The sequence below is a fragment of the Lynx rufus genome, unplaced genomic scaffold (genome assembly GCF_022079265.1).
Source record: "Lynx rufus isolate CCGP_SWC_20201006 ecotype Redwood Valley unplaced genomic scaffold, mLynRuf1.p SCAF_8, whole genome shotgun sequence".
NCBI classification, from domain to species: domain Eukaryota; kingdom Metazoa; phylum Chordata; class Mammalia; order Carnivora; family Felidae; genus Lynx; species Lynx rufus.
Window position 1 is genome coordinate 102,552,653 of NW_025814896.1, and position 14,678 is coordinate 102,567,330.

A 14,678-nucleotide genomic window follows, 5' to 3' on the forward strand; every position below is an offset into this window, starting at 1 on the left:
AAGTTAGGTAGTAGGGAGAGGAAGGAAGCTTCCAGATGGAGGGCAGGGGTTCAAGGATAAGGTTGCTGTAAATGGGGGCGGGAGCTGCATGAGAGCAAGAGAGACAGAGAGGCAGAGACAGAGACAAAGACAGAGAGAGACAGAAAGTCAGGGACAGAGTGGGGGTAGAGGCAAGGAGTGAGCCCATTATTTCTGAGCCAAACTCAATTAAACATACAACTAATAAGCTTTTAGACACACTCTCTGGTCCCCCATTCTCAGAATTTTGGTCTCAGGACCTTTCCACACTCTAAACAATTTCTGAGCAGCCCAAGAGCATTTCTTTATGTGCGTTATAGGTATCAATATTTATTGTGTCATACGTCAAAAGTGAGACCTCTTAAAAACGTGTATTTATTAATTCACTTTAACGTAACAATAATAAAATCACTCGTGTTAATATAGACCGTGTATTTTTATGGAAAGCAGCTCTATTTTCTAAAACAGCGAGCTGAGTGTCGCTATTATATATGCTCGCACATCTCCTTAAGGTCTGGCTTAATAGGTGACAGCTGGATTCCGAACCTGCTTTTGCATTCAAAGTGTTGTGATGTGTTGCTCTGGTTGAGGTTTAGGGGACAAACTTTGGCCTCAATCGAATATGTAGCTGGAAGAGGGAGGCGTCTATTAATCACCTTTGCAGATCATTGTGGGTATTCTTCTTTAACACTACTTCACACTTCAACAAATGGTAGTTTCTTAAAGATTAGTTGCTCTGTTGAATGGAAATTACAGCAGGGAGGTTTGCGTACCCTCTTGCTTTTAAGGCACTGATCTACCTTGCACCTTGAGCGGATGCTTTGCCCCCACCTGATTGGTAACACCACGCGTTGGCTATTGGGAAAATGCTGGCTCGCATTTGAGGTACGCGGAGCTTCCAAATGTACAATGGAAAACCCCACTGTATTCTTGTGAGCAAATGAGAGAAACAAAGACAAATGACCTCACAGATCCCCCCCCCCCACCGAAAGAGCCTCGGGGTGGGGGTGGGATCCAGGGGTCCCGGATGACACTTTGAGAATCCCTGCTGTGTTGTCATGAAAAGCGTCCTGAAGTGGGAAATCAGACAAGCCAGGCACTAGATCGGACTCCACAGTTCAGTAGCTTGGCTATATCACTGAACTTCTGTGGGCCTCTTCAGCCAAACTGGACGATTCAACATTTCTTAAAAAGTTCCCCATGAATCCCTCCCACCAAGCTCTTCTCCTCCCAGGGCTCCAATTGCCACCTGTCAACTGTATCCCTTCGTGGAAGCCACCCCTTCTGTGATAGATTTGGGATTGCCCCTCAGACAAACCCCTCACCCCTCCTTGTGCTCTCACTACTTTTGTTTGAACGTCTCCTCAGGGTCTTAAGTCACTCCACCCTGAGTGAGGACGACCAGAGAGCTTGTCTCCCACCCCCGACCACTTGCACCCTCCCCTCCCCCTCCCAATGGCATAGTGAGTCCCCGGAGGACAGAAACCCCCAGGCTAGTTCATGTTTGTGTCTCCCTCGGCTACCACCCCCATGCCTGACACGGAGTAGACGCCCTGTGGAAGTGAAATTAATTGGTTAGCATATTTCAGGAAGATCTATCTGTAAGGCTGAATGGATATTTATGGGAGAAGAGTCTGGGAAGAGGTGACTGGGAGGTGAAGGAAGAGGAATGATGGAAATAATGAGAATACTGATAGAAGAGATGGGGAGCAGAGGTCAGAGTATGTACCTATAGGTCATGGAGTAAGAGAAAGGGATGGGGTGGGATCAGGGTGTGGTAAGAAGATAAGGAGGGCATTTTAGGATGGATTGGGGGGAGGGGGACTAGATGCTTGGGAAATGGCATTCCATTGGATCAAGGAACTAAAAGAAGGACACTTGCAATGAAAACCCAGAGACACTGCTGGCAGAGGGGGCTGAGTCCCGGGCAGCACTGGGCTGGCTGTATGTGCGAGTGAGTGAGGGGCATGAGAAGGGGGTGATGGGAAGCCAGTCCACGCCAGGGATGCTACTGGCTCCCAGACACCCAGAAACCCCCGCCAGCTCCCACACGCTGGGGGGAGGTACGAGGCAGAAGTGGCAAGGAGCAAGACGCTCAAAACCTCTATTTTTTTCTCTTCAAATATTTGCAGAGAGGGAGTGTGGCATGGGCATGGGGAATGTGGTGCTTACTGCTCACACTACATTAAAATTCAGATTGGCTTGTGCAATATCCCCGGCATAACCGCTCTGTGCTGATATTTTTATAACTCTTAATATCAAACAAATTGCCTCTTCACTGAGACAGTTTAATGTGACGGGGGCCGTGCCCGCCAGCTTCCTCACGCCGGCCCCATAAAGATCACCGTTCTGTTACTGGGGACAGAGGAGCCATGAATTTCTTATCAAAAATATGGCTGGATTATGCAGAGTAAATCTTGGACCGTGTTAAAAGGATCATGGTGTTTTAATTTCTTTTCTCTCCCCCCCCGCCCCCCACTGAATCTTTTCTTACTAATAAAATGAAATCGGGAAGGGGGGGCCTCCAGATTGAGTCAGCTATGAATCATCTTTTTTGGCCAAGGTCCCTGTTTTTGTCATATTCATGCCTCTTCCCCAGTCATCAGTGATGCCTTCCACCCACCCCACCCTCAATATGTTACCTCTCCATGATCTGAGGGAAAAAGAGATTTGGATGGACTTTCCTAGAAAATCTCCACCATAATGTCAACTTCCGGACCAAACGAGCCCTCTTGTTGGGGCAGGGTTTCCCTCAATGGCATCACGAACTACGATACATGATATACTGCTTCCCAAGCTTGTTCCTGATATCAAAGACCCTCTTTCCTACCCATCCAGCCAGGAACTCCTATGTGATTAGAAAAAAACAGTCTATTGGGGCACCGGGGTGGCTCAGTCGGTTAAGCGTCTGACTCTTGGTGTTGGCTCAGGTCATGATCTCACAGCTTCATGGGTTTGAGCCCCACATTGGGCTCTGTGCTGGCAATGAAGAGCCTGCTTCGGATTCTCTCTCTCCTCTCTCTCTCTCTCTCTCTCTGCCTCTCCCTCACTCATGCTGTCTCCATCTCTCTCAAAATAAATAAACTTTTTAAAAACTTAAAAAATAATTAGAAAAAACCAGACTATTTGTTATTAAACAATTGGCTCTCCTTTTCAGTTATGAGGACCCAGGAAAATATCCCTCGGACCAATCCATTTGAGATAAGTATGAGTTGGTACAAATTAACTCAAAGCAAAAAAACACTTGACATCTTATTAGCCTGAGACACTCTATAGTAGGCAATCTGAATATTTTCCAAATATTGGAAATAGTTCACGGGCTCCTCTCTCCTTCTGTTGCCACCTCAGAGAGCAAGCATGAAGTTTATAACAAGTGACGTAAGGTGTCCTCAAAGGCCCCAAGATGTAGATTGATTGGAAGGGTCATATGCATAGAGATCTCAGTACCTCACACCATTTCATTTGTTTACGGTAACAGTGCCGATGGCAACACGAACCCGGAGAGCAAGTAATCAAATTGCTTTGCACCATCTCACAGCCTTCCTGAGACCCACACACTCCAGACCGACAGACAGACACACACACGGACAGGCCAAGCCCGGTTTTTCAAGGGCGGGAGGTAAACTTCCACCTCGAAAGTGTCCTGTCACTTGGATTACCTGTGTGGGGTCCTTAAATATTGATTTTTTTTTTCTTCAACACCCTTATATCTCAAATCCTTTTTTCAAATCCCACCGTTTATTTTCAAGTTTTACGTTTTCATACACCTCGAAATTAGTACAAGCATATAACACACTGAATATCCATCAGAGGTAACGTGGCCTGTTGTTATAGTTATTGTCACTTGGCTCACAATGTATTTGAAAAAGTCTTACAGACGTTGAAGCTGAATTATCTTTTTCTTCAAATACCACAACTTTTTGGGTCCTTAGAACAGCTGAAGCCTTAGCTACCTCTCTTGCTTCTGGAATGTTCTCAAGTCTCCTTGGTTTGCAGAGTCAGATGGTCTTTGAAAATCTCTACAATTTCTAGAAGGGCTGATGCAGGCTGGGCTCTCACACCGGGCCCCTTGGCGTTGTCAACTTTTAAAATTTGTCACATTTTATTTTTAATAAGCCAGGAAGGAGGAGAAATCACTGCTTTTATCGCTGACTATGATTTTTTAAAAATGGCATGATTAGGATAATATAAAGTTCACAGATCTTTATAATAGCAAAAATTTAGAAATACTCACAATAAACAAAAAATAGGTGCCTTGTTAAAAAAAAACCAATCATACGCAGAACATACAAATATTCAATAAAACACAGTCTCCATTAAAATTTTTTTGTTGTTTTTTTATTCTTGAGAGACAGAGAGAGACAGAGCATGAGCAGAGGAGGGGCAGAGAGAGAGGGAGACACAGAATCTGCCGCAGGCTCCAGGCTCTGGGTTGTCAGCACAGAGCCCGACGCGGGGCTCGAACTCACCAAGTGCGAGATCATGACCTGAGCCAAAGTCGGACGCTTAACCGACTGAGCCACCCAGGTGCCCCAAACAGAGACTCCATTTAAAATTATACTGTGGAAGGGGCGCCTGGGTGGCTCAGTTAAAGGTCAGACTTCAGCTCAGGTCATGATCTCACAGCTCATGGGTTCGAGCCCCACCTTGGGCTCTGTGCTGACAGCTCAGAGCCTGGAACCTGTGGCAGATTCTGTGTCTCCCTCTCTCTCTCGGCCCTCTCCCACTCATGCTCTGTCTCTCTCTCTCTCTCAAAATAAATAAACATTAAAAAAATTTTTAATTATATCGTAGAAGAATACTTGATACCATAAAAAAGTATGCACAATATGATGTTGAATGGATAAAACAGGTCAGAAAAATGTGTACCCTGATTTTTAATATATATATAAAATTAGGATAAATACCAAACTATAAAATAACAGATGATTTTAGTTTCTCGTTTGAAAAGGGAGGTAGAAAAATACACTGAAAACCCGGTTCCAACACACATCCCATTGGAGTTCTAAATGGAGCCTCGAGCTTGCAAGACATTTCTGTGTTCAGGCCATCATCACTTCCTGCACAAACAACACTGAGGGCCCACGGTGAGCCAGCCCTGACACGTGGCAGGAAAAGCAGCAGACCCTCGGGGCACTTATAGCCCGCTACCCAGACTACCTGAGGGGTCAAACCCCTGCCAAGAGCTTCCACTGCCTGCTGTCCCCTCCTGAGTGGTGCCCGTGACCGGTCCCAGGACCCGGGGATATGGCCAAGCGGTCTGGGCGTCCGGGGGGGGGGGGGGGCGGAGCTGGGGCTGCTTCCCCACGTGCACGCACCGCAGCGGGTCCCACTGCCCCGGGCCACCCACCTACTCAACGCTCTTCCGTCCCCTCCCCTTCCCGGCCACCTCCAGAGGGACCTGCTGCCCCACCCCCAATCTGTTGCGTGTGCCTCGCTAGACAGGTCCCTGCCCTTCGCCGCGCCGCGTCCTGGGGCCGAAAGAAAGGCGCCCCGGGGCTGGTAGTTCCTCTCCCCGGGGACGGAGTTCCTTGCAGTCGGCGGCAGATGGGGGAGGCCCCAGTGGGGCGCACGTGGATGAATTTCTGGGAGGAAACCATGTACCATCCGCTGTCGCTCGCTGCCATCCAGTGTGTTCTCCCCCCAGTGAGTCTCTTAATTTTGCTCATTTATCTTAAAGAGCTCCGTAAGCGCCGTGGGCTCCGGTGGGGGGGCCGCACGGGGGCTCCGACACCCGACCCCCACGCCCGCCTCCCAGAGGAGCCATCCAGCGCGGACCAAATCTCATTTTCCTACAAATAGTTTGTCAGAAGCAGCAGGGCAAGTAATAAATCACCGAGAGCGAGAGCGGAGCGGGAAGGGGGAGAGGCTGGGAGCGGGCAGGGCGGAGCGCGCGGGGAGGCTGGCGGCGCAGATGGAGGCACCGGCGGGAGGGGGAGGCCGGGGAGGGCGCCGGGGAAGGAAACCAGCCGAAAAGGAGGGAAGGAGATCGCAGAGACAAAGAAGAAAGGAGGGAGGATGAGAAAGGGAGGAGTAAGGAAGGGGAGAGCGGGGAGGGGCGGGGCAAGGGGGAGAGAGGGAGGAACGCGAAAGGGATAGCCAGGGATGAATGGGACGCAGAGACACCTGAAGGGAAAGGAGAGAAGAAAAGGAATCCAAAGGTGCTAAGAGAAGAGGAGACAGAGATGTCTGGTCAAGAGGCAGAGCAGCGAGAGGATGGTGGGCAGAGAGCACCATGCCCTCCCCCCCAGTTTCTGAGCCCTGACATGTTGGGGAGCCTGCGTTAGGACACCTTGATCTCCTCGTCCTCACCTCTGTCCCTGCTGCCTACTCCAGGTGAGCAGATGCGGGATGGAGGTCAAGTGGGGTCCTCTTGGTCCAGCGGAGAAGGTCTCCAGTCACTGCCTTTCATGTGTGTGCTGTAGACACAGAGAGGGGGAACCTGCATCCCAACTTTTGCGATGAAGCTGTGTGGCCTTAAAGAAGCCAGGCCTTGGTTTCCTAATCTAGAAAATGGGAATGATAATCCCTGTTTCCGGGCCTGGAAAGATTGTAAAAGGTAATCCAGTGGCATCTAGCACACGGTGCAGGCAGTTGATCAGGAAAAGGAGCCTCCCTGGGCTGTCTGTGGTCATCGAACTTGGCCCCGGGGCCCAGGGCAGGGGCCTTCAGAATCTGTGCACTGCCTGGCCACCCCCACAGCCTGTGATCCCCAGCCAGGCACTCGGATCCTTCAGCTGTCAACACAGGCACAGGCCAGTGCTTTCTGCTCTGCCCAGAAGTTCTCCCCCAGGAAGTTTGGAGCCCAAGTGAGATCATCGTTGTCAAGCTCTCTGGGCTTGTGGTGCAAGGCCAGCCTGATAAGGGGGACTAGCGAGGTGCCGCCCTCGACTTCATCCCCAGCCCCAGCTCCACTTTCCAGACTTCTGGCTCCTGCGTGGCTCAGGAGCTATGTGCTCAGAAGGAGCCTGAGTCTCTGCTTTCCTTCCCACTCTCTCCCTCCTCCTCCTCCCTGGTTGCTGGGATGGAGCCCTCACTGTAAGGAAGAACTCGATCCCTTACAGTTTGGAGGAAGTAGTGCCTGTGGGGCCCCCGGGTTGTGCGGGGCACACTGTAAACTGCTCTGGTCTATGTGGGTCGCAGAATTATCCCCAACACCTAGTGCAGCACTGGCACAGAGTAGACTCCTAAAATGAATGAAATTCATTTAATGTCATGAATATGGATTCACTTATTCGTGCTTCACAACTGTAAAGAAGCTGGCATTATTCTGTTTTAGAAGAAAGGGCAACTGAGACACAAAATCACCAAGCCAGGAAGGGGCAAGACTGGAACAAAACCCAGAGCAATCCCAAACCCAAAGCTCTCGTTCCTCCCACCGCGGCCCGGGGCTGGGCATCCTATCAGCATTACGCTGCAGCAGTCCGTGTTGATCTGGGGCCTCCTGAAGCCCAAGGCATGGAGTGCCTGCCCTGCCTTCTTCTTTCCCTCTGGATTTGGGGTAGCTCATCCATTTCTGGGCTCTATGCCACTGGCATAGTTAAGCGATGCCACTCCCAGGCAGGCCTTCAGCTCCCAGGCCTCTGCCCTGCTTTGGGGCTTTGAGGGTGTGATCACATGTCTCAGAACCTGTCTCCTCTCAGCTCTCAGGACCCTCCACCTGCTCTGCCCCTTTGCCCTCTGACCCTCTAGCAAGGTGAGCATCCTGTAGGAACCCCACATGTGACCCTGATGAGGAGCGGAGCCCAGGGAGAGAGAACCAGGTTTTGCCCTCCTGCCATTTACCAGCTAGGTGACCTTGGGCAATTATTTTCACCTCTCCAGGCCTCAGGTTCTTCAGCTGGAAAATGGGGATTGAAAAAAATCCATGCCTAACTCCCGGGGCTGTCACGAGCATCAATTAAGGCGAAAGCCAGAAAGCACTTTAAAAGTTCTTCACTTCCTCTTATTCTCCACCTTTTCCTTTAAAAAAAAAAAAAAAGTTTATTTTTGAGATAGAGGGAGTTGAGGGAGGAGCAGAGAGAGAGGGGGACAGAGGAGCCGAAGACGGCTCTGTGCTGACAGCAGACAGCCTGATTTGGGGCTCGAACTCACGAACCATGAGATCATGACTTGGGCCGAAGTCGGACCCTTAACAGACTGAACCACTGTCATAACAAGGGTCACTGATCCAAGGTCTGACCCCCGAGGACTGCAGAGGCCTCCCAGCTTTCCCTTCATGAAGAACCCACAGCATGACACCATTTAAAAACCCAGAGAAGGCTTTGTGGGTGAATCACCTTAAGGGAGGCAAAACAAAGCAGGGCTAAGAGCTCTGGTAAATTTAAAAACCAAATTTTCTAATTCTAGCTTTACCGTATATTAACGCTATTAACCTTGAATGATCACTTGGCCTCTCTAAGCCTCGGCTTCCCCATCTATAAAATGACAGAGTATTAATAATAATACCCATCTTATGAGGTAGATAATGTATATGTAGCAGTAGGCACATATTAAGCTCCCAATAAATTGCTACTATCATTATGTCCCCCTTCTTTTTGTCTAGACTCCTTGACAAGAAATCAGTCGCCAAACTTAGTAGCCTGTTTCTCAATTGTCAGGGCCAGTACCTTATTCACACCCTTACCCTCTCCTCCTTCAGCGATGGCCACAGGCTCTCCTCCCAGCCTCCAAACTGCCCACTCAGTTCTGGTCTGACCTCATGATCAAGGTGAAAAGCCACCTTGGGCTTCCAGGGTGCCAAACAACAAAAGGAGGACATGAACACAGGAGCCCTTTAAAATCATGGGATGACGGGGCTCCTGGGTGGCTCAGTGGGTTAAGTGTCTGACTCTTGATTTCAGCCCAGGTCATATCTCACGGTCGTGGGATCAAGCCCCACATCAGGCTCTGTGCTGAGTGTGGAGGCTGCTTTGGATTCTCTCTCTCTCTCTCTCTCTCTCTCTTTCTCTTTCCCTCTCTCAACCCACTGGCAGCACCCTCCACCTCAAAGCCCTTGGCAAGGTGCCCACGAGGCTCAGTCCCAGCCCACCTTCTCAGCCCCTGTCACTCACCCCAGCTCTTAGCTTGCCCTGCTGTCTCCCACATAATTTGTTCATGGCTCAGTCATGCCTGTGATGGGCTTCATGCTGGTGGCCTAGGACTTAGGAGCATCTGTCACACCATCTCTGCCTCGAGGAGCCCAGTGCAGTGACTGCCATGACCCCAGTCAACCTCCCACCCCAGCTTTCCTGCCCAAGCTGCAGCCCACCCTCCTCCACGAAGCTCTCCAAGATTGGCGAACTGATGGAAGGCTGCTTCCTAAATCCTCCCAAGTGGCACTGTTCCTCTCTGGAAACTCTATATGCATGAGGGATTTTTATCCCCTTTTTAAAATTGGGCTTTTCTCTCTGTTGATAGAATATATATGGCTAACATTTTTAAATCCGTGTTTTAAAATATACTATCTTGTCTGTTTCCTGAATATAGAGGTCCACACTGCTGAGTGCATTTGAAATCCCTGTAGGCAGACAATCCAGTTCTCTGTGACTCTTAGGGCATCAGGGCCCACCCAGAAAGCCACCAGAGGTGGGGGGTAGGGCAGCCAGGCCAGCCTTGTCAATGAGAGGAAAGGCACCCACGAAGCTGTTTCTGGAGCTTCATAGGGACCATAAGAGAGAGGAGATAAAGCACTGTGGACATCAGACAAGGAAAAGATCATTTCCGGACGTGGAGAACCCAGGGAGAAACCCTCTTAGATCCTGCTCACCTTCAACGCACCCACTTTGAGGATCAGCTTAAATGCCATGCCCCGCCACGAAGCTGCTCTGATCCCCAGCTGTGTTTGAACTCCTTCCCCTAGGGAGACGTCCCACTGTGCATGGACCACCCCCCCCCCCCCCGTCCTTGGGACACTTCGTGGATTCTGTGTGGGAGTTCTGGACCCTTATTTCTGTGCATGGCTTTGTTTCCCGTCTGCAATTCGGCTGTGTAAGTTCTTCCCGAAGAGAGGCCAGGGTCTACCAACTTTTGTATTCCTCCCTCCACAACATCGCCCGTGGCTTAATGCCTGGTACTTAGTAGGTGCTCAATAGAGGCTTGTGGAAGGAAAGAATGGAGGAGGGAACAAGAGATCAGAAGAAAGAAGAGAGAAGGGAGAGGGGAGGTGGGGAGAGAGGAAAGGAGGGGGGAAGGGACCGATACAGGGACCAGTACAGAAATGCTCTCTTGTGGAAACGATACTCTATAAACAAGGCACAGAGACTCTTCTGCTCCTCTCCATGTGCCTCCTGTCCTTCCCAAGTGCCAACAAAGGGGCCTGGGGAGTAGATTGAATTTCCTATTGTCACCCTGGGGATAGGGCCCCTGTCTCCTCAGCACCCTGAGTGGAAGCCAACACTTTATGGATAGCACTGAGCATGCCTTTCTGGTGAGAAGTAACAGCTGCAAACTCGTTTGGATGATTAACATTGCTCAGATCAACAACCTTGAGCTGGATCCAGCGAGATCCAAGAGATCCTCCAGCACCTGCTCTCCCTTTAGGAACAGGAGGCCGCTGAGCAGAGGAGGAGCGCCCGTCCTCTGGCGGAGATGCAAACGGAGCTTCCGGGTGAGAACACAGCCTCCAGATGGCGGGCATTCGGCGATGGCTGGAACATCCGGGGCTTTGAGCCTGGAGCAGGGGGGAGTAAAAGTGGCGTCCACTGGAGGACCGTGAACCAAACGGACATGTGTTCCCATATCTCTCTCCCTTTTTCTGAGAAGTGGGGGGCCTCGGATTCCCATATCGGTTCTCCCTAGCAGAGTAGGAATTTGCCACAAAATGCAGAGGTTAGCCAGGCCCGGGAAAGGCCAGCAGACTGAGCCCGAAGCCTTGGATTCTAGCGCCAGCGCTGCCTCGAGCTGCCAACATGGCCTTGGACCATTTGTTCCTCTGACCTTCCCCTCCTCTCTGAAACATTTCCCCTGTCAAGGTGGCCCTGTGTTCCATTTTCAGTCTTCACAGACTCTCTGCTTGAGCCAAGAAGCTTCCATGGGACTTGAAAAGACTCTACCTTTTTTCAGAAAAATTGTAGGCTACAGCTCTCATTATTTCAATTCAAGCGTGAGTCCCCCTCTCCCACTCCATATGCTTATGGTCTTTCCTCAAGGGTCGCCAACCACAAGAGAGTCTATTCTGCTCTAAAATTCACTCTGCCCTCTGTGTCAAGAGCTTATTCTTTGTCACACACTTTGAAGATGTTTCCACCCATTCATTCACTCGGCAGATCTTTTACTGAGCACATACTATACGCAAAGACACAAAGATAAGGATCACAGCCCTGTGTTTAAGAAGCTCCTTTATGGGAGAAAGAATGTAAGCAAACAAGTAAATTATTGCATGTACAGGGCCATACGTTCCATACAAAATAATGGCCTGGAACGCCAGAGGCCATCAAAATCTGAGAGGTCCTCTAGCTGTTAAAATATCCAGTTCTTCATATATTGGCCTTACAAATTCCATGCCAGCATCACCATGCACCTAGCATTTGGAAAGCCTAATTTCATGGTTATAAGAAAGAGATCAGAGCCACCTTGTCAAATCATCTAGAAGAAATGCCTGCCCTTCCTGGTGCTTCCTTGGCTCTGTCCTATTGGCCTTTTTAATCCACAGTTTAACCTCTCCAGGTCTCTCTGTTAAATGAGAGGGCTGGACTACACGACTTCCGAGACCCTTCTAGCTCTAACATTTTATGATCTATGATTAAGACTCAGATGACATTGCTCAACCCGCTGTCCAGAGGGTGACCCGCCAACTTGCATAAAAACAATCATCATTAACCTATGTTAATTGGTCAATAAAACCATCACGGTTTTATAGCATGAAACTTGGGACCTGCGGAAGCCAATGCTACCGTGCCACGAGGAAGTTCTGCCTTCGATACGTAAAGAGCTGACTGGTGACCGCCAGAGTCGTATTAGTCAAAGTGACATAGACTCAAAGTTATTTTGGCCGAAGTAAGAACCCCTAATGGAGAAACAGAGTGACATATAAGACAATCTCAGGGCTGGAAGAACACAGGCCAACCAGACGGTGGGGAGGGGGCTTTCTGGGACGGAGATTGGTACCAGAAGAGGAAGCCAGAGGCTTGCTCAATCAGAAGAGCATGTTTCTGTCTCTCTCTTCCTGCACCCTTAAAAGACCACAGTCATGACCACCAGGGGCCAGACAGCCTGTAGTCAGTGCATAAGGTGTGGGTCTGCCTTCTAGCCTCATCTGACAACTGCCTCCCACTCTTCCTCAAGCAGCTTAATCTGATCAATATCTGCTTATTTCATACAGTTGGGGACTGTCTCCTCACTTGCCCATTAGATTTGACAGGAATCTTCTGATCTCCTAGACTCACCCTCAAGATTTTCCTACTATGTGCCACCATGTTCATAATAAAATGAGAGTTAGTGTTACCACCTCCAATATGACAGATGATTGTGCGGTAAACCCTCACTACAACCCTATGAGATCAGAATTTTCCTTGCCACTTTTTAGTTCAGGAAACTGAGGCTCAGAGAGTTGAAATTAACTTGCCAAGGTCATATACAGATAATTGGTGGAGCCAGGAATCAACCCTAGGTCTGCTAGCTCCCAAAACTCTTTCTCCATCGTGGAGACCTCCACCCCATTTAGCACCCTCGACAGGTCTACCTGACACCCCCTCAAGAAAGAACGAGATAGTGACATTGTAAATTATTGGTGACTTCACCTTTGTCTGAGACAAAACAGTAATGAGAGGAAAGTGGAGGTTGAAAGCCATAAGAAGCATTTGAGGGAGAAGCCAAAGGGCCCAGACAAAAACCACAGGGAACAGACAAGGGGTCTGGAAGTCATGGAGGTAAGGGTCCAGAAGCAGCGCCCGTGAGAGCAGGCAGCTCAAGAAACCAAATGCAGGACACTGGAGCCCGTGGTAAGAGGTGGCTTTTAGCATAAGGCACATCCTGCCAGGGAGAGGGAAGGAAGTTCATTACAGATGCTCTACATGGCTGGACAGGAGGACATCTTGAAGGTCAGCCATCCAGCTTCTATCATCCTGTGTCACCTCTGCCAAGAAGCCTCCCAGCCTACTACCCCCTCAAGAAAGCCAAAGTCACTCCATTTATATATAAAGTTAGAGGTAGACCCTATATGGTAACCACCAGGTAAAGGAAAGAAAATGGATACATGTAGATCCACAATGTATACAATGTATGTATAATCCATACGCCCACCATCTTCTCACATGAAGGCCGCAAAAGCCTTGTTACAGTGTTCAAAAGCCAGCCCTCAAATATCGCAGGTAGGGCCTGCTTTCAGAAAACTTGTGAGACAAATGTATCAGTGGATCCAGCTTGGTTCTGGAAGAAGGGATTCTTGAAGTTACTTGTCGGTTGGAATTGCCCAACTTCAACTTAGAGATGCATTTCCTAGAACATGTCTGTCGTGGAGAACAATGAGGACCTGAAAATATACGGCCCCACAAAGCCTTACACCGTCACATAATCTGCCCAAGCTGCTGTAGGTGTACTTCCGGATTAATGCAGGACTTCTTATTCTTGCCTTGGGGCATCATTTACCAGAAAGATTCCAGAAACATAGGTCTGGGAGTTAAGCAAGGTCATGACTGGTTATGACATACATATGTAATTAGTGCCCATATTAGTGTAAGACATTATATGTCTATTTTACATGCTTGATTAGCAATACATAATATTGTTAATGGCTTAATGAGTGATAATAATATGGTCTTCCCCAAGTACCCACATTGAACAAAGTACCTAATATGTGAAAAACATTAATGGGCCACAGGCTTTCCATGCTATGGAAAAGCTATTTGTTCTTTTGAGTTGTGTGATACCGTCCAAACCACTTACCCTCTCTGAGCCTCAGTTTACTCGTCTATAAGTCCTGCACGGGGCCCACCTCCCAAGTCTCTTCACCACGCCCCCCCCCCATTCTCCCTCCGCCTCATTCCAGCAGCACTGACCTTCTGGGGACCCCCATCCCCATCAGGCTTCCTCCTGCCTCTGGGCCTCTGCACCTGCTACCCACCCGGCCTCGGTCACTTTTTCTCAATTCTCAGCCCACGTGGCTCCTGTCGTCCTTCAGATCTTGGTTCAAGCATCATTTCCTTAAGAAGTCTCGCTGTAGAAACCACTGGGTCAGATCCTTCCATTACAGACCATGTTTCACCGCATTTATCACTGATGCAGATTTGCTTGCATTTGTGCCGTAATTTCACTCACGTTTATTTCCTCCACTGGACTATAAGCTCCGGAGAGGAGAGACTGTTTGTTTATACTCATCCCTGTACCCCAGGAACTAGAACATAGAGCTCAATTAATATGTGTTGGCTCAAGAAATAAAATTATCCCATCAAGTGATATAAAATGAGACGATACGCACCCACTACTAATATCAGTCATCTTAAAAGAAGAATCGTTTACTCCCTCCATCACTGTGACTTCCCCCAGCACGTGACTTTTACCTTTAGGAACATATAATCTCAAATTATAAAAACCGGGCCTTACAAATATTTCCTTCCTTCTGCCCGCTGCCCGCCATCCACTACTGATCTACCCAGCCAGGGTGTCCCTGAATGTCCAGCTCAGATAACTGTGTTATTTATTGAATCAGCTGTTGTTCAGTCTTTAAAGAAATCTGTGTGCTT